This window comes from Trichoplusia ni, chromosome 8, assembly GCF_003590095.1.
Source record: "Trichoplusia ni isolate ovarian cell line Hi5 chromosome 8, tn1, whole genome shotgun sequence".
In the NCBI taxonomy this organism is placed as follows: Eukaryota; Metazoa; Arthropoda; class Insecta; order Lepidoptera; family Noctuidae; genus Trichoplusia; species Trichoplusia ni.
The window spans coordinates 10,248,373-10,275,113 of NC_039485.1; the positions used below are offsets into that span (position 1 = coordinate 10,248,373).

The 26,741-nt window shown below is 35.1% G+C and overlaps 2 non-coding genes across 2 annotated transcripts; one reads left to right on the forward strand and one right to left on the reverse strand.

Annotated features, from left to right (window-relative positions):
- Positions 1-12,206: 12,206 nt before the first annotated feature.
- Positions 12,207-12,279, reverse strand: Trnav-aac. The gene has a single exon. It is a non-coding gene; the product is annotated as a tRNA-Val (tRNA).
- A 13,071-nt stretch (positions 12,280-25,350) lies between these two features.
- On the forward strand, positions 25,351-25,422 carry Trnaw-cca. Its single transcript has one exon. It is a non-coding gene; the product is annotated as a tRNA-Trp (tRNA).
- The last annotated feature ends 1,319 nt before the right edge of the window (positions 25,423-26,741 follow it).

The window sequence follows — 26,741 nt, forward strand, 5'->3', positions numbered from 1 at the left end:
TTTTCTCCACTGAAAAAAATGAAAAAAACACCAATGTATTAAAACTTAAACCTCCTCCAAAAATGACGCACGAAACGCTTCTTCTTATTCCCTTTGGTATCAAAAGCCCTGTCATTACCGAGAATGAGTACAACAAAAGCAAGTTACCGCAAGCTGGAGGCGAGACAGTGTCGGCAACCACTTGCGTACAAACTCTCTATGTGTATACAACTATTATTGGATCAACCGGTAGCTGGTATTATGAACTTTGAGTATTTAAGTAAGTAGGCAATATTGTAACTATGGAAACACCCCTCGCTAGAGACAAGAGATTCATCAGTGAGTGAATGATTCAAGTCACTTTTACTCTTCGATTTACGAGTACTTAGCAAAAAGCTTCGTTCGCTCATATAGAGACTCATGATTCACAAATTAGAAATACATATTTAGAAATTATGGAAGTGAAGAAGTACCAGACTTATTGTGGTATTTAAAATATGTTGTACAATGGATCTTTCTCTACTTCTTAAAGTTTTGGATGTTGTGTTGTGGAAGGGTGACAGCGCTCTATAAGAACGGTGTTACTTTCCAAAACGTGTACCTGGTCGTTCTTCATTTCATCTGAAAGATGTTCATTAGGCTAACGTAGTCTCGTATTATACACGGTTATAACGATTTTTGAGCAAAACAATAAGGTCTGTTTTTAGATATAACCGTTTTTAACATCAATCTTTATTTTTTACTGCAGCAACATAAATATGTACGTCATCATCTGTGAAAATTCAACCGTCAAGCTATCACAGTTCTTAAGACACAGCCTAGTGACTGAAGGACGAACAGATGGCGAAACCTAAGTAATATAGGGTTTTACCCTTTGGATATGGAACCCTAGAAAGGAGTACGAAGTTCCCCACAATTCAATCAAAATGACATTGTAAAAAAAAGTACCTACACTGCCTCCGTTGTTTGCCTGCTTCCGTAGCAAGATGTTTCCTATTACGCCTTGTTTGAACAGCGATATTGAAAGTCGCCTCCTTGGTTCACAGCAAACATTGGCACATCTAGATTTAAAAAAATGAGATGAGAAGGGGCAAAAAAAATTCAAGGAAATTTTATTGTAATACGTAAGTATATTGTAAAGGTGAAAAAATGGTGCTTGTTTGATTGAACTGCCAAGATTTACTTATTTGATAACTAAAATAATATTGTTCATTTATTTATTTATGGTTTACCAACAGATGTTACAGCTAAGCAACACTTATGTTAGGTAAGTTTATAATAAACAATACTGCACACCTAATTAAAGCTAAACACCGCATGCTTAGTGTTTTACAGCTTTGTCAGTTTTATATTCTGTACCCAAAGCGGAATAAATTCATTATGACTGAACTGTCTGTCTGTCATCAGGGTCGGTACTCGTAAACCGTAATAGCTAGACCTGCTAAAAATATTTTTTTACCTTTGATTCCAGTATAGCTTAACATAATCGAAATATAATACGTCCTGACTGCTAACGTTCTCTCCTAGGAGACACACATTCCAAGAAGTTATATTATGATCAATGAAATGTTATCAAAGAAATGATCAAGTGCCAACCCATATCTACACAAACTATAATTAGTTTTGTTACATTTCTAAGAAGGATAACATGGAACAAGTTTGCCCTTAATAAGAAAAGTTGGCGAGACATCAATACCAAGAATAAGAGACACGTATTTATAGTTATTTTAGCTCTTTTTCATATATATTGTAGTGTCAGAAGAAGCCAGAAGTAAATAAAAAAACAAGGTTTAACATTGCTATGTTGCTTTGGAATCTAATTATTCGAAAAGACAATTCATGACATAGAGCTGTCCTGATGCATCCAGCATTAGAACAGCTCTATGTCATGTCAAATTTTCTGGTGAATCGGAAACTTTCAGCTGAAGCAAATTAAATTTATAAGGTTAACGGGAACATTAAAATCGGGATCGGGATTTCGGGACCCAGTTTTATACAAATCCCTTGTCAGTGGTTTTTGCATAAAAGAGGAACTAGCATTCATCCATACTTACAGTTTTGAATTTATAATATTAGTGGGATGATTGCAGGTGATTTTTTTTGTTAAACTACGGGTGAATGGATTTTGGCTCAAGACAAAAATTTACAGAAATAGTACAGTACAAAATTACTTCCTCCAAATAAACGTGGATTTTGAACTCAAAATATAAATTAAATGCACTTATAGTTCATCTATCTATCTCTACATAATGGTCTCCCTCCAGATATTACAATACCAACATTGTTCCGTGTATCCGTCCGTTTGTCTATTAGCAATCACCTGCACAAGACAGCTAACACGCTTCGACGCGTCCTATACGGTCCATACTATATATTCACTAACATTGTTTTATGTAGTAGACCGCACAGGTTGTAACTAACAATTACGATATTCAACCTTATAACCATGCCGTAAGGATACAGTTTATGAATTGTGTCGACAGCTGTGCGGTTACCTGTGTTGCTAATTGGGCTGTTGGTTCTACACCAATTTATAGCTGTGGCAAAATGTTTGAATGAAAAAGGTGGATTTCTTTTGCTAGACAACAGTAAATAATGGGTAGTTACCTAATTGTATTTTCAAGGTTTCTACCCAAAGAGTAGAATCAGATCCCTAATATAAGGATCTACTGTTTTAGTCCTTCTGGCATTAGGCATAATCGCATGGACCGTTATATATAAAACTTTTAAATATTCACAGATGATTTTTGATTACTGCTAAAGTCACCACGACAATCCGTTCTGCACGAAGTGTCGTGGGTTCGATCCTCGCGCTGTATATAAAGCATTTGTGTGATCGACAAATTTTAATACTTGTTCTCAGTCTGACTGATTGTGACAACCCCCCCCCCCCCCAGCACACATGCATTAAACTCCTTAGATCTATTGCTAATAATATAATACATTTATTAAACAAGTATGACAACAAGACCATTAAAGAAAAAGAAGCAAGATAGCTCTCTACATGGTTATAACTCTGTCTCTTTTCCACAGCGTTTCCTTTCAAAGTTAGCAATAGCACCCTAGTCAAGGTTGCCTTATTAATACACCTACCTATCTACATCAATATTGATATTCAGAGGGGAGTGTTTCGGTTGCACCCTCGTAGTAGGCTCTATAATAATACCTAATTGTTTCCTAAACAGACAGGGGGGATGCTAACTACATTATAACATTGTCTGAGTGCAGTTTCATTTGGTATTAGTAGCTACTAAGTACCTATATTTATTATAGTATCTATGTTATCTATAGAATACTGGGCATATTTTGTTTTTGAATTTTAATTTTGGGACGAACCACATTTATTTTTTTGTGTGAAGTTTGATAAATTTACTTACACGTAACCTCAGTACGCAGGGGCGGTATCTCATGAACCTCGACACTTAAGTAGTTGAGGATTTTACAGATTATATGTTTCTGTATGTAACACCAAATACTTAAAATAAAGACCAAGATTATAAAACTGTTGCAAATAAAGTACCAGGTGGGTGACAAATAAATTGATTGTTAACATAAACGAACTAAATAAGTAAATAAATTTAAGGCTGGTTATTAAAACTTTTTTTTTTTTGTGTTGGGAGTTCGACTTGCACTTAACTGGTTTTTTAACAGGTTTTTTTTTTTGTAAAATCAGCAAAAAATGTTTACTGTATGATATTATTTGAATTTACCTTTCCCCACATTGTAGTTTAAATTGCAAGTAGCCAACGTGCTGTTAAAAGCATTCACGCATTTTCGCTTTATTTATTCACCTTTATTTTATTCATCCAAATAAATTATTACAATCGTCAGCAAGATTAATTTGACTTTATGCGTTTTTGTGGACGTTGTGGTAGCTATCAACGCTTTCGCAACAGAATAAAATTTCCACTTTAAAAACTCTCTCGTAAAATCATTGACCCAAATGCGAGTCGACATTTAAAATATTAGCGTAAACATTTCCTTATTTTCGCGTTTCGTCCAGATCAAAAGAATTATCCGACGAAATAATCAGTTTGAGAGTGCTTAGTCTAATATTAATTAATTTAAGGTTCGTTACACAAGTGCCCACTCGGGTTTGAACGAACACAATCTTTTTTCATTTATAACCTTTTAATATAAACGTTGCCAGACGTCCTTTTATGGGACAACTTAATAAAAAAAGGATGGAGTTCAAAGGGAACGTTTCGAGTGTAATTTATGTTTAAGAAATATGAATGTTACTGAACACGTTCGAGTTTTATTGTTCTTACCATTGTGAGGTAATGTGAATATTTGTATGGGTGAAAGGTTTTCGCGATGTCTGTCCCAGTTTAATATTAGATTGTCTTATAATCTTTGTATAAAAAACTAGTTTTTTATGATAAACCTAATTATTGATTACCATCATTATAATATTACATAACTAGGTATTTATTATAAATAGACTCTTGGAATATTTGTTAAATTTTTTACATTAAAAAATGGTACAGCAGTGTTTATAAATAGATTGTTGACATTTTATTTATTAATTTGTTCGCTTCTATCAAGATAAACTGTTACAATGCGTATAAACTTTTCTGTATCCAATCGCTTTATATAACACACACTATTTGTATACAATATACACCGAAAATATATTTATCGCAGGACCGATTTATTTCTTTTCATCCTTTTTGTACACAACCCTCAGTGTCGGGAGACCGCCACTAGAACGGTTATTCACTACTGCGAAATGAATTAAAAACATGGAATGGCATTATCGTCACAACTCAGAAGAGAGTGTAAGACAAAATCGAAACCCCCTGAAGCACATGTGAGACCCTTGTCACAGGGCAGTCGTCATTTCACGGGTACCTTGTTCCTGCAAGCAATTACAATGTGATTGACCACGCCCCAGCTTACGAAGACCTTTACCCCTCCCCTCAAACCGGCTAATCCACGAAGCTATAAGAGAAAAGCGTTAGGTTAGCTAGGGTCTTTGTTGACTGGACGGTGTATGTACCAAGTGTTTGGTCCAATGGCTGGATTGATTGAGCTTTGACTCTGAGCCTCTGTTTCAATAATGAAGTGATTGGGTATATACACAAGTTTTGTGTCCATTTGATTGGAATTCCGCTTTGCTGTGTAGAGTTAGATAGTAATAAAGTTTCTGTCTATGCCCAAATTGGGTAACGAGTAATCATATTAGTGATGACTGCAAAGATAAAAAATATTTGTTAAAAATTGAGGATAGTTATTTAGAGAAAATGACAAATTTTTTAAGCTCCGAATTTAAAATCCAGATTAAACTGATAAAATCTGCAAATCTATGAATTGGTGTATCAATTTCGAATTCACTATCAAAAGCCTCTGCTCCCAAGCACAAAATTAGTCAGGCGTTTCTCGCAGCCATAAATATTTACTTTCTACTTATTTTTTTAAGCGTATTCTTTTATTAAAACCACCAAAACTTACAAAATGTGTTGTATACATCCAAAATATGTTTCGTCCATTTCTTGAATTCAGTACTCTTTTCTTCAACGAATGTCCTAAGGCTTCGGCAACTGAACTGGTTGCTTTAAAGCGCCATTATTCTTTCACAGAAAAGCGAGTCAATAAATTCCTTTGAATGTATTTCCAATCATAAACGACACTTGGAGAAACAGGCGACGCCCTATAAATTGCAAGGATATCTTTGAAATGCACCAGCCATTGAAGAAGTTATTTCAAATCTATTGTTGTTTATTCCACTTCGATACTTTCCTTTAAAATGGTTAGTCAATTCTTTAAATATTTTTAACAGCCGTTATTTGCCATTTATTGGTTCTCTGGGCTCCGATTCTACTATTTCCAATGGCCAATGATTGAATGGCAATTGGATTAAATTGCATTGTAAATAGCAGAAATATGTATATCTTTATAACTCCCGGACGAACTCGCCATCATCAGTAAGTGCTGCATAATTTTGTGACAGTTAGAAAAATCCGTGTACACAGTTTACCGAGCTTGTGATATTTTTAACTAATGTTAGGGGTAAGGTATACGTGAGGGTAAATATAATAACGCGTTCGCCCTTCTTGATAGAATGCTAAGGATGACACAAAACCATAATATAACCAGAAAGTGAAGTCTGCGCAGATGATGAAATTTCGAATCACAATGAAAATCAAAAAGGTTTTATCACAAATAGGCCGTTTTCCAACGTAATAGTTGACAATGACTCTTAATTTCGATATTCCAAAAAGTCATTGCTATGAAGAAGAACCGACAAGAAACTCCATAGGTTACTCTTTTAAAAATAAAATATTACAATGTAATCTCATACGTTATCATTTATGAATGCAAAACAGCGTAAAATAGCAAAACTAGCATCAAAGTGAGAGTGTTAAAATAACAGAAAAGAGGAACTAATCTTAACTCATAGAATTTATGAAATTGTGAAATTGAAATGAAATGAAATTATTTTATTCTGCAAATAGGATATTTTATCACTTTTACGTATTTTTTGAGAACGATGGAGCCGACATTTCCTAGTTGACTACCCTGAGAAGAAATGTCGAAACAAACTCAGGGATGATATGAGGTAATCTTTAAATCTACTGAACTAATTGGATTTCTTATATTTTTGATTATTTAGCTTTATGCAAATAAAGAAAAATATGTACTTCTGTATTTGTTGTATAGTGACGTAGCATAGTGGGTGTCGTCTGAAAGCGGCGGTTGTTTGTCCTCGGAGTAACAAGTTTGTACTGCCATGCCTTCGTTAGTGCGTGTCTACATTGTTTTGTAAAGCAATATACGCACATGCATAGTAAGGCATAATAATAGCGCAATATATTAAGTATTGCAGTTAACATACACGGTGATTTTTTAGTCGTCTTACAAAAGCAGTCCAGTCCAGTCCAGAAATTTAACATGTGTGAAGTGAACGTATTCAAAAGCTGGGCCCCGAGTCTGCTATTCGCAATGGCCGATGAATGAATGCCAATTGGATTAAATTTGATATTATTCCTATTCCCTAAAGCATTTTTCCAACACAATAATTGAAAATTCATTGTATTGACCGTGACTGTTACGCCCCGTACTGAATTTCCAATTATTGTGGTGAACAAAATGCTAAGAATTATACGAATAGTGTCAATGTCAATTTTCATTCATTCATCGACCGCTGTAAATAGCAGAATTGGGGCCCTGAACAGATACAGAATGCGGATTGAAAATGAGACTGAGATTACTGCCAAATCGAATTTGACTGCACAAGTAGTACCAGCATTTGTGTGATCCATGAATGCTAGAGCCCGGATGACTATGTGCATGTGGTTTGAATGTTTGTGAAACCTTATTTAATTCCTTGCAGCGGGAGCGGGCTGTTTTTGAAAGAAAACAAAATAGATGGCCGAGCTGTCACCACGGCAAATCACTGTGTGGATTGTTGATCACCACCCACGACAAGCACTTATGTGATCCACCAACGCCTGTTCTAGTTCTAGGTTGTAAAAGCCCCTACGACAAAAGAATTCAATTCCTAAGTGGGGCCTTATTTTAAAGACACTTTAAATTTGAACCTAATTCCCATATTATATAACTATTATCACAGCTTCTTTGTTTCGGAACACACGTTAAAAATGTATGTTTGTATTTTTCGCGTATGATATGATCTCTGGTTGTGTCAGATTTCCATCACGAGAGTAAAGGAACAGAACATGCACCGGTGTTTGCGCAAACAATATGTGCTCTACGATAAAGTCCTTCGTAGTTGGCTAGTGTCTAATGAATAATGACACTAGCCCCAATTTTCGGAAATCAATTGTGTGAACATAAACAACTTTCTACGATAAAGTTATATGTATATGTACATTCTAATATGGATAATTTCTATTAAAATTGGTGATCCTCTGACTCGAATGTAAGCTAATGCCTATTGGGTATGGTGGCTGTAAGACGAATAAGCTTTCAATGTTTCAAAAGCAGAAATGATTGAGTAGGTTTTCGCAATTCTAAATTTTTTTTTCAAATAAATTGTTTCATATCCATAAATTTCATAATTTAGTGTATTTCTTTCTTAAATTCGTCATTATTTGTACTTGTAAGGTTCGAAATTCAACACATTTCAGCATAATTACGGAGCAAGGTTTCCATTGTCATAATGTAAACTTACACGTTGATAGTCAAGCAAAATGAACCGAGAGTGTTTCGTCTACATCATTATCTAGTGCCAGCCCTATTTTATTTTCTGCCATTTGAAAATATACCTTAGAGTGTAAGCAATAAGGTGCTCAGATCTTGAAGGTCGGAGTGACGAGATAATTTGTGTACAGTCAGTTGTTTTTATGGTGAAAGAGTATTCGTGTCTCGTGGATATGTGAGTATGTTTGCGAGTTCAACACAGTTTGGGGATCGTCCGTTAACGACTAACGACTGTCACTCATGCGAAATGTTTTTGTTTGGCAAATCACAACGGTTAAGTCATTATTAGTATTACGTTAGTACAAGATGCGAAAACACAGTAACAAAAATTCCTGGGGGGTTATTTATTTCTTAAAAAAAAAACGACTGCTGCAATAAGGAATTTAATCCTGGTTTTACGGGGGTTTTACAAACATACAATTCAAATGCACAAAGACACCCAGACTCAGAACAAGCATTCGTGGATCACAAAAATGCTTGTCCTATGCGCGGATCGAACCCGCGACACGACGCCCACGGTGGGATTGGCGTGGTGACCTCAACCACTCGGCTATCCGTGCAGTCAAGACAGATTATATTATCAGAAAGACTCAAGACAAGGACGCTCAACCTTATCAGCGCCCATGTCCTTTTCGTTTATTTTGTGTAGAGATGCTTCTATAAGTCTTTAATGAAAATTTTGTAAAAATTTCCCGCCATCAGCGAGTCGAAGATAGATTCGATGATGCCTTTTCTGCTTGTACTGTAATGATAACGTTTTTATCATAGTTGCGTGATTTTAATATGTCATTTTGGTGGAGAATAGGCAAGAAACTACCTTCTACCCGGCAAAAATCTTAATTCTCTCAATCATTGGAAATAGGGATGATGACAATTTTTTTTGCAGTGTCCGTCTTGTAGTTTTTTTGTATAATAATGGATACGTATTTTTTATTTGTCCCGCAAACATAAATTGACCAAATTACAGTGAATGAAAATTACGCGATTGAGTTTAAATTTTACCATATCGTTACGTCACAAGCCCCCTCTCCTAAACTTTAAAGCAGTTAATCTTTGCCAATTCTAGTTTTTCTGACAAAGGAAAAAATACGTGTCTCATACTTTTCAATTATCTAACTGAAGGACTAATGAGTTTTTTTCTTTCTATACCAAGACATCATCCCTATTCTTGCCAATTCATCATCTCGTCGTTTATTCACTCAGCGGCAGTATGCAAAATTTAAACATATTTTTATACAAATGGTCTGCGTCATCGAGTAACCGGCGCTCGTACGACAAAACAATGCGTTGTTATCGTTGGTCACTTCCCATTACAAAATAAAGATGTGGATACATTAATAAAGCGAAAATGCGAGTGTTCAATTCCACCGATATTTGTTGCTTTAGCGTTGAGCATCGAAAAACGAGTAAAAATATAAAGATGATTCATAATTAAATGATGCAACTGCTTACTCACACGCAATTATCCCGACTAACGACTCCCGCGCTAAGGATTAAATTCCTTAGTGCGGGAGACGTTTAAAAAAAAACATAAAGAAAATATTTAGCGCGGTGGTGCCCGTTTCTGTCGGAATGCCGGGATAAATTTAACCTTGAATCCGGGGCTATATTAAAACCTTTTTATTAACCTATTATTTAGTAAAACCTTCCTTAAGGGACATACAAATAAAATCAGCAATCAATCAAAATTGTCCATCTATTCTTGACTCATGCGCTTACCTTACCTTACATTCATTTTTATTTATATAGAGGATGAGGAACACCACAGCACAAAAATCTGACTTTAATAAGAATCATCGGCATTGAGGTTGTGTTCCGACCCTATAGTTAGTATTTACGGTGATATGACTAATACTACTCGAGTGACCGTCGTAGTAAGTATAGTATTGTAATCAAATAACAACTATATCCAATTGTTTTAAAGTCTCATATTGAGTGTCAAAGCGACTACTTAGTATCAGTATCGGGGACTCCCCTTAATATTCAGTGCTACTATTGGTCGACAAGTTATATTCTGACCAGTTTCTTTAAATGCCAAAATATACAGATTACTGACATAAACTTTCTAAAACTTAAGGAAAAATGGAAAGGTATTTAGATGATAGATACGCTTATTATTTTATTTTCATGAAATATCATCGTAGTGAGTAGATATGAGGTATTAAAGTTTCCATCCTGAATCGCGCAATCGAGGTTTTGTTTTCTGAACGTATAGTTACTTGTATCGAATTATTAACGTCGGGCCACCCCTGGGTTCCTTCATTGACCGACCCGCAGTCGCGGCCTGTCACACGGCTTGCAGCCATGTCGACCACGGACGCCGTTTGTGTGTGCAGACATGCACACTACATAGTAGTCTGTTACACACTCCGTTACTCTCCTCCTTTGGGTATAGTTAGGCGTCCGGGGCACTTCATGGTCTGTGGACCTCAAAGACAAGCCTCGCGAACTGTGGTGGCTTCGCAAGCGCACCATTGGCGTCCAAGAGGCGCGGTGTCCTCACCACGGGACACACGCCTGTCGAACGTCAATGCTGCTTGGGATACGAAGGGAACCAGGGGGGGCATCCGCTGAATAAATCAGCGATACCAAATACCTTTCCGCAAAAACAAAACAACCTTTTGTCACTTTAAAAAACATTTTTTCTAGGTGGCTCCAAACATTAGGGGTTTGTATTTTTTATGTTCGTTATCTTGAACTGCTGTCAGGATGAAGTAATTTTGTTGATTCTTTTTAACACGCTTTTATAAGCTATGTATAAGAAAATGTTTTAATCTCAATTTGTTTTTTATTTAACGTGAAATAGCTCTAATTACGTCCTTTAAAAATTGGATTAGGAAATTAGTTAAGAAGTTTTTACTCGAAATCGTATGTAATCAAATAAATTTCAATTGTCCTCTGTGTGAACTGTGAAGACATGGTACACAGGGTAGGCGTGATTATTTTAAATTTGTATTGAACTTACTAAAACAAAGTACCTTAATTTCTCGAGACTAGTCAGGGCGCCCGTTTTAATTGCATACCCTGATTTTTTTTATATTAACATATTCTTGGACAAGTTAAGGGCTCTAATCTGGCTTTTTTTTACAAGTAGGTGGAAACCTTTAAGGATCTGGTACAATGGAGTTCTTCTCATCCTATTGATCTGGGCCACAATTTTGCTATTAACAATATCCGATGAATGAATGGCAATTGGATACAATATGAAACTATTCCTTTTCTCTTAAGCGTTTTGCCCATACAATAATTGGAAATTAATTGTATTGACCGTAAATGTTCTGCTCTTTCCAAAGTCAATTACTGTGTTGGAAAAATGCTTTGAACAATAAGAAACGCGAAAATTTGAATTTATTCATCAGCCATTGTAAATAGCAGAATTGGGACCCACGCGGAAAACACCTACGGGCACCACGTGACTTTGAAGAACTAATATTGTTTTTCTCATAGCAATAAGTTGCAAACCTTAAATTGTTTGCTCAATGCTCACGTCAATTAAATTAAATTATGCATTGTATGCAATGTATGCATTGTTTTATCCAAAAATAGTAAATAAAGAATTAGTGTAAAACAACAACTTATTTCATATCTTATATTATTTGTAGGAAGTAATTTATGTAAAAAATTACTCCCTTCAAATAATGTAGTCATAACTGTTGCTTTCACTAGTTACTTTGCATATAAAACATTTGTTTTAAAATGTATATTTACTTCATATGTGTTCATCAAGCCATTTTATGTACACCCATGTCAATAATGTAGGAAACATTTTTTTTAGTTGCGACTTTACCGTCCCTAGATGGCGCCACATTAGAGACACGTCATTGTAACCATTGAACAACTTAGACACTTTATAATAACAACACCTACTTCTGTACTGATAATAAATAGGTGGTTTAAAAGTTAAACAGGAACAAACATACATAAATACATACTGGTAAATATCATAATTCTCCTTTTGGTTTTGTCGGTAATAGTCCATAAAAATATTTAATATTAGTCAACTAAACTGAAGCGTAACCCCAGATTATAACTATAGCTTTCTGTCACAACTCAAAAAGCTATGTTTCCGCCCGGGATCGAACCGGGGGCCTTCTGCGTGTTAGGCAGATGTGATAACCGCTACACCACGGAAACTTGAATATGTGAGTTGAAATACCGTTATAGTGATTAAACTGTCTAATAATGTCAATGCTAATAATAAAATACTTGGTGACCCGACAAACTTTGTTTTGCCAAATTAATTATTTGTAGGGAATTTCCGACGTAGAAAAAGACTCACAAATTAAAAATAACCACTGAGGCTGGAGGATCTATGAGGACTTATTTTTAAATCAAAATCGGTCAAGGCGTTTCGGAGGAGTATGATAACTGGTAATGTAACAAATTTGTTTTTTATTGTAACATCGCCAATAAAGTCAAACGCAGCTTTAAATATTTTAATTATCTACAATAATACATTATATAATTGAGGAAGAACTGCACAATCTGTAACGGAACTGCAATATTTCAATAATTTTGAGCGCATCGAAAAAGGGCTATATGTGAAAAAAATCCAGTACAGAAAACTCATTCGACCCCTGATTAAAATCTACAAATAAGCAGTAGGTACCTTTGAGAGATTACTAACAATAAAAAAACGTCAAGTATGAGTCGTTCTCGCGGCAATGAGTGTTAACCATACGTAGGCTAAAGACAAACAAAATTGCAACAAAAGTTAACCAACAACGGTTACGTAACTTCGATGATTATTTCCAATATTTTTTGTTATACAATTTCAAAGCCAAAATTCCAATTATCTAGCTATCATGAGATAAAGTCTAGTACGATATTTTTTATCTTTTGTACGGCACCCTAATAAAGATTCTCTGTTCCAATCATCATCATCATCATCATCTCAGCCTATCGCCGTCCACTGCTGAACGTAGGCCTCCCCCAAAGAGCGCCAACCATCCCGGTCCTGGGCAGCCCGCATCCATCCGCTGCCAGCCACCTTCTTCAAATCATCGGTCCATCGTGCCACTCTGTTCCAATGACCCATTCAAAAGCAACCATATTATCTTACAAGACTTAACTAGACTTAAAGCTACTCCATCTCTACTAATATATAAAGCTGAAGAGTTTGTTTGTTTGTTTGAACCCGCTTATCTCAAGAACTACTGGTTCAAATTAAAAAATCTTTTTTCGTTGAATAGACCATACATCAAGGAAGGTTTTAGGCTATAAACCATCACGCTGCGACTAATAGGAGCGAAGATACAATGGGAAATGTGGAAAAAACAGGGCAGGTATGAATCATAACTTAGGTATATCTTCTTACCACGCGGACAAAGTCGCGGGCAACAGCTAGTAAACGATAAATACCTGTTTCAGTGAAATATAGTTGTACATACTTTGCATTGGACCTGAGCCAAATACTGAAGGTAGATATTCCTCTTGTCACTCCCACCTTATCTGTGACAGAATGTTGTGTCCTAGTTGCCCAGTTTAAGTTTAAATGACATGCACGAAAATGCCTTACTTTGGAACTTCCTCTACGTTTTTCTTACACAAGGGCAACGTACTTTTCCGAATATTGTTTGTCAAATGTGGCCATCTATTTCTCTACCTTTGAGGAGTTTTTTTCTTTAAAAGAGGTGTAATTACAATCATAATGACTGTAATATGTGATGCGGGAGACAACAATAGCAGGTACTTATTTTTATGTACCTAAATATAAATGATGCCGAATGAAACTGTATTTTTCTGTTTAGCCTATAATGTCTTATAGCAGGGCAAAGCCTATTTTTATTTTAGAAGGACATTATTTAATTACTTAACAGCTGTTTTATTAATTTAGGAGCCGCGGGAATAGCGCATTTATCGGGACCCCAATTTTGCTATTTGCTAAGAAACTCAGTAGGTAACTATGGCGTGGAACACTCACGGCCTATACTATCAATTCAGAATTATTGTTTTGATAAAATGCTTAACAAGAATGCATTTTATGTGTATACTAGCTGACAAAGCAAACGTTGTTTTGCCGAATATATTTTTTTCTAATTGAATGTATTTTTAATGCCACATTATAAAAAAAATAAAAACAAACAATTTCGGCCAAAAAATGAAACATTTTTTTAGTGTGAGCAATCCTGTGATGTGAGTTATCACTTAGGGGTATGGAAAATAGATGTTAGTCGATTCTCAGACCTACTGAATACGCATATAAAATTTGGTAAAAATCAGTTAAGCCGTTTCGGAGGAGTACGGTAATTAACATCTAGACACGGGAATTTTATATATTAGAAGATTTGGTATGTTTGAGAATCTGCTACCCTATATTTTTCATACCCCTAATTGATTGATTTATTGAACAACTTTAACCATTTTATATCTACATTTTTAACGTTTACCGGCTAGTACGAACCAACTGAAAAATATGAGAACGATATGAGTATTCTTATCATAAGCTATGTAGGTACGTACATCATCAGATAAGTACGAAATCATAAATAACTAACAGTGAATACCTATACTGTCACAGTAAAATAATACGTTGGTAAACACGTACCAAGTTTGTTCCAGTATCAACAATTTGAACAAAACTGAAGAGACGATAACATAATTTTTAAGTACCTCAATACAATACCTGTTCCTACAAACAAATTGGAGCAATTTACATCCTTAATTACCAATTATCATTGATAAAAGGCATACGATTTATTATTAACGAAATGTTTTAACTAAAATTGCTGCGATCGCGCGTAAACATGTATTGTCAAGGAACAATTTATGTTGGATTTCCTTAATTTAAACCACTATTACCTATTTCTTTAAACTGAGGGAATTCCTAGAAAACGATAATAAGTTTAAATTTGTACTTAAAGCGAGCTAACACTGTAAACTTCTGTGAGGCATGCCATACCACAGTCACACTAAGTAATTCGGTTCCATATAATAATAATAAAATATTCCACAACTTTAACACAACGCCGTCTAGCCTCAAATCAAGCAAAGCTTGTTTTATGAGTTTATACAACTAATAAACATACTTATCATATATTTTTAAATACTATAATAATATGACTTATACGTAAGTTACACCGATGACCAGAGCGAATGATCGAACTCATCACAAAAAAACGTCCTGGCCGGGAATCAAACCCACGTCTTCCGGTATAGCTATGTCAGGGCTATGAACCACTAGACCAACTTCCCAGATTATATTAATATCTGCAATAGATTTGATTTCTAATGGCCCTACCACCTCTTAGATCCAGCAAGCGCACTATGATTCGTAGAGCATCGTCAAGCTTCTGCGTTAGTCTATCTTGAACAAGGTATGCCTCCTGGCCTATAAACCCGAAAATGTATTCATGCAGAATAATATTAATGTCAAAATGACTATTTATGCAGGTCGCATCGTCCCAGATAAGTTGAAAGCCTCATGTTTTGGGAATTTAAGTAGATACTGCATGGAAAACATTTAAGTTACGATTATACATAATTATAATAAAACAACATGATTACTTTTTTTAATTCCTAAGCATTGCAGTTATCAAGAATAGCTTCATGCTCTTAAAAGTATTGGTTAAGTACCTTACTTTAGATAACTTATTGAAGTTAAGGCGTTGCATCAATACTGGTTATCAAAACAAAAAGTGGTCGAAATCCTTCTTTGGCTGATTAGCTCGCATGGCAACGGTAATTTTAGGATTATTGCTATGAAATTTAATCAAGGCGTTCATGAGATTTCTAAAACTTTAAGGAAATACCTTTTAAAATGACCATCATCTTTTTAGGATTTCATGCCCAAATCGTAAAAACGAAACCCTATTACTGAAGCATCATTGTTCGTCCGTGTATCCGTTCATCAACAGGCAGTATTCATTCATTCATTCACGAAGATGTATTTTTAAATGAAAAAATACTATTAAAAATAAATATTTGGGTACCCTGCCCTCCAACTTGTATTTTTTGTTAGCCAGCCGATCTGTTTTTCTTAAGCCAATTCGTTCTTATTTTTAAACATTAATCCTATTATATCTGAGTATATCGCGATGTTGCATTAGACAGCTCAAATTCTCTCCCCGTGCCTTTAACCCTGGCACCGCCAACAATTTGATAGTCCGTGACACGGGTGGGCAATTTTCCATTATTTATTGCTTCAACAAAATTTATGTACGCTCCATTGCCGTTTATTAGTGGTGTTCGACATAACTTATGTTTACAAGCTAACTAGTGGATGTTGTAATTGTGTGACCCAATTGTTTCTGTATTTGGCTTGAGTTTTTGAGCTTTTTGCTGGGAGACGATTGGGGTTCAAATCTTTTATGAATTTTGTTAATGCCTTATTTAAAAACAAAGCTTTTTTTTATTCTTGACCTGATTCGAAGGGAAATTTAAAAGTTTGGTGCCTGGTCTTAACATAAATTTAAACTATTTCAGAGTCATACAGTACTTATCTTAGCCGATTTATGTTAACTACCTTTATAGTTTGAATTCTGTTTGCACGCATATTTTGTGGTGTAAACTAATGTGAGAAACAATGTTTTTTTTCCACTCAGAAAATTCCGTAAATAAAAAAATATAATATGCCAAAACCGTCTACCGGGTCAGTTAATACATATTTATTCCTAGACTCAAGTAGTTAATATTTTAACTTAACTTCCACACAAAGCAATCAGAATATTTAAAACACATGTAGGCTTTAGACTTTGTTAAATCCAAGCGACCTGTTACCTCTACAGCCAATGTGGAGTGCATTACCATTTTTATAGCAGTGTCTGCGTATCATGCAGATTGCCGTTCGTCGGCCGACGACTGAAGTGTGTGACATATGTATGTGGCTTAAGTAGTGGGACAGAGCGGATACTAACTGACTAATATGAATAGTTCATTCCCGATTGAAATGCCAAGTGATTATTTTGCCACGTTCACTTTTCTTGTTTGAAAAGTTCCGTTTGGATTTTTGCAACTAAATTTTTAGGCACTTCACGACAAACTAGCAGGCTGAAATTTTTACAGAAGCTTTAAAACCGATGAAAATGCAATTTGAACTATAAAAACGGCTGGACCTATTATACAGGGTGTAAGGAACACCGTACCACCAAAGTCGCATAATGACTTTAAAATAACGTGTTAATTAATATTTAAGAAGTCGCTACCGTCGGAGATTAATATTTATAGATTTAGTCATTTTTGAGCACGCAATGAATTGGTTACCGCGCGATCCTTACGCTCAGCGTACGTACTTACACGAACTGTAATGTGGTAGGAGGGCGACACTCGGCGACACGATCGAAACATTCGAAACGCGCGCGCATTTTATAAAAATGTTGTGATGTAACGAAAAACAATCACAAAAAAAATACCAATCAATTTACACTATTCTGACTTCAATCTGTGTCTTGTGTATTATTAAATCAAACCTACTCTTACCTTAATCTCGCTCACTTCTAACCAGATAAGGTTCGAAATGTCCGCCATCTACGTGCACACAAATTTTGGCGCGGCGAAAAATTTGCTGCTGAACCCAGGGCAAAAAGTACCGCGTCCAGTAAATGTTCATCGCGAGACTTGCATTGCCACGTGCTTCGCCATAACACATTAGCATGTTGCCATTCTCCCGGGCGGTAAAATAACCTATCGAGCTACTAGGATCGTAATTTAAATAATACACACACAACACACGCACTTATATCACTTAACACAATAAAATTGTCTGCCTACACGATAATTAGTCCGCGAATTACCCGATTGCACATGCACATTCGATTAGCGTAAGGAACAAACTGAGTAAAAATAGGTACTATTTTGAAAAAAGCCGAACTTTCGGTTTTACCTTTGAGTAGTGTTGGACCTAGGTACCTATGATTCTTTATCGATAAATTACATGAGGTCGAAGTGAATATCGTAAAATTATTCTTGACAATAAAGTACTTAACTTAAACCTTTAAAATTGATTAATCACAAAATGTACTTTTGAGTAAGAACATAATTGTTTTATGTGACTGGAATAATTATTCAGCAGTTCGTAGGAAAAAAAATGATAAAAATTTTTAGGCAGGAATTTCATTAGTAGATGATGGATATTAGTAACAAAACAGAGTTTAATTTTAGAAAAAATAAATTATTGTTTATAACACAACATTATTCTAAAACAACATGTTTTAGAACTACAGAATTCTAAACAATAACAAACTGTTAATAATAAAAGGTTTTAATAAATTTCGTAGTACGATAAGTTGATAAACGCTGAGAAAGTGATTTTTTATTTTATAACATGGAACCCGTGTAACAAAAATCGATGTACTATTTTATCCAGTGTCACAGGTACGTCACTCGCCGATACCGCTGTAGGTGTTTGTCGGCGCGCTGGCGGTGTCGACAAAGGCGGCTAGCGGTGCCTACAAAGCGCGCGGCTTTTTTTAAAGGAATAGTAGGCAGGATTACGAATAATGAGTGCGAGTGCGCGCGCAATAGTTGCGCTATCTCTTACGGTTGACGCTCATGTATTGGTTCGGTTTTGACGTCACTTTCGGTTAGATTTGCGAGAGAGCGATGACCGACGAGTACCTTTACGAATCAGCTGATCGGGAGCAGTTTTTAGTGTTTCATTTACATTGCCTTTTTTCGTGAAAACGGCTTAATAATTACTTTCGTTATGAAAATATTATTGAAATACGTAGGAAAAATGATTTTATGACACATAAAATTAAAAAAACGCGAAAAAAAAATGCAATTTTCATGAAAAGACCGATGAAAAATTCCAACGCAGGGGGGTCTGGAATCATGTCTAGAACTCAGGTCCCACGGAAAAGTCGCGGTGTTCCTTACACCCTGTATATACATATACATCTTCTAATATATATAAAATTCCCGTGTCACGATGTTAATTACCGTACTCCTTCGAAACGGCTTTACCGAATTTTACCAAAATTTATATGCGTATTCAGTAGGTCTGAGAATCGGAGACTCTATTTTTCTGGAGAAATAAGGGTTGTCAACCCTTAATATTTTGTACCGTGAGCATCGACTGTTAGACGGTACGTAGTTCGCCTAACAGTCGATGGAGGACGGCTAGTATATTATGTACAAAATCTCAAACAATACTGCAGTATAAAGAGTCGCTGGAAATGTAAATTTGGGACACACCAAAATGTGTTCTGAAAGCGAGTGGTGTGCTAATCTATGCAAACCCGGTTTAAGATTGACTTGTTTGTAGGGCACACTTTGTTCGTGATTACCGAGAGTCGTGCACGTATTGCTCTAATCTCCGGGACTTTGTGTCCGGGATTAACTTGGAAAACGGGATTCTTTGTTTCTATTTCGTCTTCAAGTTATCTGAGGTGTATTTTTGGTAATCCTTAATTTTGGTCCGTATTTAATTTGGGAAAAGGAGAAAGTAATTAAAAAGAATTATTTGTCGTACAACAAATACATTTGGGGATACCTGTAATACCATATGGTACAAAGTTAAACGTAAAAGAAAGCTGCTTTATAAAAGCTGGTGGAAATTGTACATCATAGAGCTAATTAAAAACACATCGAACATACATAAATCTCACTTACAACAATAAAGAGGACAAATTGAAAACCAGTCCTTGAGAAAAAAAAACAAAATCTCAAGAAACATCGATTCATCCCCATTCTACAAAGATAAACACTCAACCTAATTTATTCATCCCCTGCAACCCCTTATTTGTGTATGATCTTTTGTTCAGTACCATTGAAAGAATAATAAACAATAAAACAAGCGTTCAGTACCCACTAGTGTCACAGTGAGAGCGCAAAGGAAGTAATAATCGTAAAGTGAGCCGCGTATTTCCGGCTTTGCTTGCAGCGCGATAGGGTTGCCACTAATTTTATTATATTTAATTTGAACCGGAGGACCTGTTTTGTCAGAAGTATTTATTGTTCAATGTTTCCTGGTAATTTCATTATTTATTTTGTTATATGCAAGATTATCAAACTCTAGCTTATATCAGTAATCAATCAATGGACTGAATTTAATTCAGCCTAATAACAAAAGGTAAAAATTGGAGTATTTTTGTCAATTAACTGTAAAATGTCACTCGTGTACATCCAAACCAAAATGTCTACACTATCCGATATTAGTAAATTCGATAGCTATCAATAAGATACAACCCTACCGAGTACTGCCGCAGTCACTATGCTTAACAACGGATTGGTGATCGTTGTATGCAGCTGCTGTCCACGAATATCCTGGCATAATCCCGTAGACTTGAACCAACCGTAGAATTCGGACGTTTCATACTAAATGACGTTTTATTCTCAAAATTTAAATGAAAATTTTAACAAAATACAGATGTCTATTCAATACGCCTTGTTTTTTTTAATAAATTACATATTTTGCTTTGTTATGATTTAAAGCGTATCCTTGTGTGGACAATGTACTTGCTGATTAGATTGCGGATTTCTTGCGTTTGTTCAGCTAAAAAGACGTCCTCGAGCTTTGCCAATATAAGCGCTATTACGACGATTTTCAAACAAAGTCACCGTAATCGTTTAAATCATCGTGATTGCCATGTAGGTAAAGAAGATAACATTTATCGTTATTGCAGAATAAATTATTAACTTTCATATCATTATAAATAAAATAGAGTCTTTCTACATAAATACAGAATTATACCTTTGGCTTTACCTTAAATGTACAAAAAATGCCTAATACTAGGCAGACCATTGAGTACAAATCTCAGGAATTTAAAAATCTTTTAATGTCCTGGTAGCCCTACGGTATACACTTTTGTAGTTTTATGCAACTGTTTGTAAGGATTTGAATTGCTTCCAAGTGCTGTTTGTATAAATATTATTAACCTTATGACTCAAAGCTTTTGTATTCATTTCTTTTGGAATAAAATGTATCTGATCCTTCAAATTGTTATAATTATAATTTGTTATAATTATTCACTTCTGAAAAGATGCGTCACTGTTTTAGTTCAGTCAAAAAAGCCAGGAGAAACAGATTTTTTTTTACTTATTTATTTATTATACCGTGGAAGACTTACACCTTAAAAGACAAAACTTAATAAATAAACAACTTTATAATCATAATTTTCCTGACCGATTTTCAGTCAAAGCAGATAGTACCTCAAGACACCAGCCAGCTGCGCGGGATATATTACATTGCACAACCGTGTGCCAACACAGGTGCTCTTTCTGTACCCTGACTTTCATAGCCCGATGGGACGGCAATCCGACACAAGCGGAAAGGGACTGATTTCAGTGACTAACTGATTTCTTGTGCCTGAGCACAGGACCCACTGGTACACTAAATCAACTTATATTGATCACCCATCACATTTATAAAAGTTTCATGCATTGCCTAACCTCAATGTTTATTTTCATTATGTTACCAGCAGCAACAGAAAACATCATCGTAAAAGTACAACAGAACGAAGATGCAGAACGGAGAGCCAGATGGACATACCTAAAGTGGAACCTAAGTAAAAATATAACTTACCATAATATAAGTACTCTTCTTCACAGTTTTTAAAGCCTAACCTAAAAAAGGAAACACAACTGAATAATAGCTGGACTACATTAGCGAGGTTTTACAATCTTGCATTTTAACTGTTCGTAGTAAATTTTCCAAAAACAACTGCAAACTCAGCACTCGATATTTACGTACCTATACAAAGCATAGCTGTATAAGGTTGAATACAGTTCACAGCGTTGTTGACTCGAGTCGATCGCAGTCAGAATTCAACCCTTGTTATGACTGACAACCGCATGAATATTCAAGCGGAGCCGCGGGCGTCTCGTAACTTGTACAAGTAACTAGTGGGAATTATGAAAATATTGGGAATGAGGTTTTTTCGAGTTGTGATTTTAGGGGTTGAATAAAAATTGCGGTACTTTTTTTTTGTAGTTATGATAATTCACGGAAAATTCTGAATGGAATATTAGAAACTTAACGGCAGCGTTTATGTGTCAATCTGAAAGGCGTTCTAAATTAAGCCGGAAAAATGAAATTCAAGACGCATTCCGTTCTACTTGTATATCTTAAGCCTGCAAGTGCTGTTCTTTTCGGAATTTTATTAGAAAAATTTGGGACATTAACCAATTAATTGGTGATCTGGTCATCAAACTCACAAACTAGACAGTAGTGTGACATTCCGATCAGAGCGATCACCTTCACCAATTAGGAAAAAAAATATACTTCAGTTACGTTCCTTTGCAAATGCAAAGGATCTCTCCACCCTAGTCACGACATACGTTTACGAGTTAGATACACTTGAGTTTATAATTTAAGTAAAACAGTATCTATGACGTTGTCCAAAATCAGTCTCCCAGCCTCCTCTTATCACGTAATCAACACTTAACTCCAATTATATTTCCATGTCAAGCCATGTCGCTAATTTCAATCATGTGTCATTAGGCATCTAATTTAGAGGCCAGTAGGTACTAAATCGTGTCGGGCCCTTAATTTATTGGATGCAGTCGTTTCATGGTCTGTTAGAGAATTAATTTACCAGGTATTTAGTGGGCAAGAGATGTATGTGCGGTTATATTAATGCAGATGGAATTATGATAAAAAAATTTAGTATATTTATTTATCTTAATTTTCAGAATCTCACATCTGTTACTCTTTTTAATTTCCTATCAGACTTTTTATTTTCGTCCATCATTCCGTCAGTCTATTATTTTTATTTTTAAGCAGTGTTTCCTAAAATGTTATGTGTTCCTGTCGAAAAACCCATTAATTTTTAAGTTCAAGAAAGATGTACTTTTACTTCGCAGATAATGTTAGGTTCATCACAAAATAAAAATAAGTACGCCGCACAGTAGGCCAATATAGATATTTCAACATGTTTCCCGGAGTAACGAATTTCCAAAATTGCTGCAACATATTATACATAAAACAGCTCACCATTGATTTACGCATACATATATCAATTTTATTACACTACTGGCACAGAGCAATAACTTTAGTATGTCGTTTTTGAACAAATTCGCTGTTGCGTACCGTAATAGATATACTAGCTATAAACCATCGACTAAAGTGTTGCTAGAAAATATAAAAATAATCTTGTTCTACAAAGCTAAAAACAGATAATTCTATTTTTACGCTTCTGTAGAGTTCGTTCTTTCACAGGGACTCTACCCTCTTTTTCTTAAGAAACACTTTCGTTCGGAAAACTCTTACCAATTTGGGACGCTTTTTTCTTCTTCTCTCCCAGTCAGCAGAACCCATCCCTCGAATCCCTCTTCTTAGCCTAATCCCAGTTAGAAAGACTCTAATATACGAAACAATCCCATTCCGGAATTCTCTTCCTATTGAGAACAATCTCCACGTTGTGAATATTGTTAATCGAGAACTCTATCTCTATTAGGAATACTCTAGTGTCTACTACCTCGGGAACTCCTTTTCTGGAGAAAATTCTCTCTTTAGGGAATACTCTCTTACCGGAACTCTATCGCTGTTCGACATTCCTTCTTCGGAAACAAGCGAGTGTTTCCAAACAAGAATGAGGTTTCTCTACTGGGGCACCATGCATCATGTTGCACATTTTCATTCATTTTCCAATTCCACTGTACTGTTTGTGCTAAATAAGTAAACAACTAATATTTTCGATCTTAAAACCAAACTGTACTTACTCGGCTCGACGCCACTCGATTCGAGTGCTGTTATCGGTAATATTCGATTCCGATCGATACTCGATGCTTCTCGGTTATGTATCGATGCGTGATCGCCTCTTCATTTAGTGGAGTAGTGTCTACATACGCTTCAAGAGTTTGTTGAAAGTTAAAATGCTTTATAGCCGTCAGCTAAGCTGTTACCAGTCTTCCTAGATTACTATATTTATGAAACCGCTCTGTGTATCTCGATACTGGACCTACAACTTCGAGGAAAATCCTGTATCTAGGTGTATGCAGTATACTATGGTATATTTACGTAGAGCAAACTTTTTCGTGTATTTTGTTTCAAGTTTAAATTAACATATCCATTTCGTATTAATGTTTCAACTATCATTAACAGACTGTCTCTGGCGATATTAATAATTCCTCTCAATCAGCGCCTGAGCGAATCCCGTGGAAAATACCGGATAAAATATAATTCAATAACATCACAAACAGTAACGCGAAACAAGTGCACCAATTTAAATAACGCGAAATCAACCTGCGTTTCACCATCAAGCGAAACCCAACCATATTTTATGGATCTTAGAACCAAATTTCCCTTGACAGAAATCATAGTGATCGCGTAATTAAAGTCAGAAATACGCGTTGTGAGATCTCTAATTAGCTGCCACGCATTTGCTTCAGTTAATTTAGTTCCAAATATTATGTAATTAACATAACTGCGGAAACCTCGTACACTACAGACCATATACGAAGTTATATGTATGATGTAGGTTGGTACATACCACACGAAGTAATTCAGTAGTGCTTTGAACTGACTAAATTAGGTAACCGTTTTAGCTTTAGCTGGTAAATTAAGTTGTGAAGTTAGTGCGGATGGAGAATTAAGGGTGATTCGGAGAGTTAGTGATGGTTCAATAGTATCGTAATAGTAGAGATCAACTTACAATGATATCATTTTTCACAATTTATTGAAGCAAGTTATATTAGGTATTTTAGTCTAATCCAAAAATTTTGTGTTTTCTTCCTGCACAAATCTTGTCCAGCTAAAGAGATTTTTATATGAAAAATTAACTCTTATTATGGCTGACTGAGAGCATTGACAATTGAGAAATATTCAAAAAAGAATTGTTTCTCCCGATGAAAGTTAAATTTAAATAGAACTCCGGTCTATTTGATAACCAAGTTGAGTGCCAGTCGGATTCTGGACACGGGGGGTTTCGTACAAATAGGTAAAAAAAAAACAATTGAGTTTTACTTATTGTCATTTTTTTGTTATTGACACACTTATTGAGCGTGTCTTATACGCCCATAGAATAAAAATTATATGATCATAACATTTTATCTTCGATCGTTATTATTACAAAAAAAAGTCTTACATAATCGAAATCAAAAAGGATAGGAAGTATAATTATAATTTTTGTCGTCTAAAATAATATCCAATATCTTGATTTAATCCGTAGACTTGTATCGTGTACTTGTGTTATGCATTCATATCTCATTGACTACCAACACGTGTGCCAATTAAACACTTTGTTAATTTGATAACAATAGCTTATCAGCTACCCAATCGTCTTATATTTGTGATAATCTGTCTGTAAATTTGTCGAACTTGCATACGACTCCGTGGCGCAACGGTAGCGCGTCTGACTCCAGATCAGAAGGTTGCGTGTTCAAATCACGTCGGGGTCAAATATTCTTTTTGTTTTATGTTCTTAATCTTTGATTAGAAGATAAACTTAGTTTTTTGGAAGTTAAGTATATCTTAGCTTTTTTATTTTAACATATTTATGCTTCTTTTTCTTAAATGATTCCCAAAAGAAGTTTCATGATCTTAGCTAGTGTCTTGTGACTAGACGTTACGGCCAAAATCTTTTAGGATAAGCTTATTAAACGTAACACACTAATTTAACTGAGGTTTTTCTTCATTTATTATTTGTTTTAGGTAAACAGCCAAAAATAAACTAATGGTTCATCAGTCGATGGTAGAGCGATGCATTCTTTTTTTATTAGTAGCTTAGTCATTTTATTAGATCTTGTTAAGACGCAAAAAATATATTTGCATCTGTCTCAAGATTGTGGATTTTTCCTTAGCTTAGAAAGCTTAAAATCGAGTTGCATGTAACTCGATTTTAAGCTTTCTAAAAGGAAACTCAAAGCATAAACGAACACATCACATTATCAAATATCAATCGCTGATATTCTCGACAATTGGACATCCTAATCCTAACATAGGTCATAGGATATACGCGGACACTTTTATTTATAAACCTATGTACATTTGCATGCTGAAAGGCAGAATATGGTGATACCATTTACTATTATTACACCTTTTTGTAAATTCATAATTCGCAAATAAAGAATTTAAATTTGCCAACCACGGTTGATGAACGCATTTGGTTATTCCTTTTTTGTTCCTTTATTGATTTATAAAGGGTTTTTGTATGTGAAAATGACGATGATAATACTATCGTACCTTTAGCTAATACTAAGTACTTACGCTGTTTAATTGTATCTATACTGTCAACTTTGATTGTTGTGAGAATCGCGTCGATGTCGGTTATAAGAGAACTCTTCAAAAGTCCGGTATAAAAACTATCCTATGTTCTTTCTCAAGGTCAACTCTATCTCTGTACCAAATTTCATTCAAATCAGTTCAATGGTTTAGACGTGAAAGCGTAACAGACAGACAGACAGAGTTACTTTCGCATTTATAATATTAGTAATTTTACTGTTCGTGTTAATTTTTTGTAAATTAACACTCGATAAGATAGGATAGGATACTCTACAACAATTAGAAATTAGCTATAGTTTTATTATTGTCTAGTTGTGTGTTGTATTGTTTAGAATCCGACTTTTTTGCCATTTATCAACACACACACAATAAATATATACAAAAATACTAATATTATCTGTAGTATTAAATGATTTTGTGAAATTAAGTAGAACGAAAATTTAAGTAACAATTTTCAACACATTTTTACAAACCTTATTAAACATAAAAACAAATA